Source organism: Wasmannia auropunctata, unplaced genomic scaffold, assembly GCF_000956235.1.
Source record: "Wasmannia auropunctata unplaced genomic scaffold, wasmannia.A_1.0 LD336106.1, whole genome shotgun sequence".
In the NCBI taxonomy this organism is placed as follows: Eukaryota; Metazoa; Arthropoda; class Insecta; order Hymenoptera; family Formicidae; genus Wasmannia; species Wasmannia auropunctata.
In genome coordinates this window covers 3,487,641-3,488,379 of record NW_012026784.1, presented here as the reverse complement: position 1 = coordinate 3,488,379, position 739 = coordinate 3,487,641, and positions in this window count along the sequence as shown.

The window sequence follows — 739 nt, the reverse complement described above, 5'->3', positions numbered from 1 at the left end:
GTCTCGTAAGATTAAAATGTCATGGCGGGAATGATATTATATACATTCCTGATAAGATCGCATGGAAAATTATTTACAAAACGCACAAACTGTTGCTACATTTCGGCACAGATAAGATTGTCGGATTTTCACGTAAGCACTTTTATATTAAAAACTTAGACAAAATAGCACGGGATGTTGTAGCATCATGCGACACCTGTAAGGCAACTAAATATAATACAAGGGTTTCCGAAGGGGATCAATATTACGATCTTCCCCACGGGCCAGGCAGATCTGTTTCGATGGATTTATTCGGTCCACTTCCTCAAACGGCGAGAGGAAACAAATATGTTTTGGTTCTAATGGACCAATTCTCTAAATATACAAAACTCTATCCCATGCCGAATCAGATCTTAAACACGATTATAGATAAACTCGAATATCATTACTTCCCAGAAGTCGGGTTACCGAACGAGATTCTTACCGACAATGCGGGACAATTTTTAACGGATCGATGGAAACGATTCGCAGAAGAAAACGAATTTTACGCAAGGAAAACATTACCTTACAACCCTCAATCCAACCCCGTAGAAAGAGTTATGCGGGAAATTGGCAGAATTATTCGCACTTATGCGAGTGAAAGGCAACATACCTGGGATAAAATCATTGAACGTGCTGAAGCAGTTATAAACGCTACAACCCATGCGTCAACGGGCTACGCGCCAGACGAACTCCATTTTGACGGGTCATTAAATTTAGA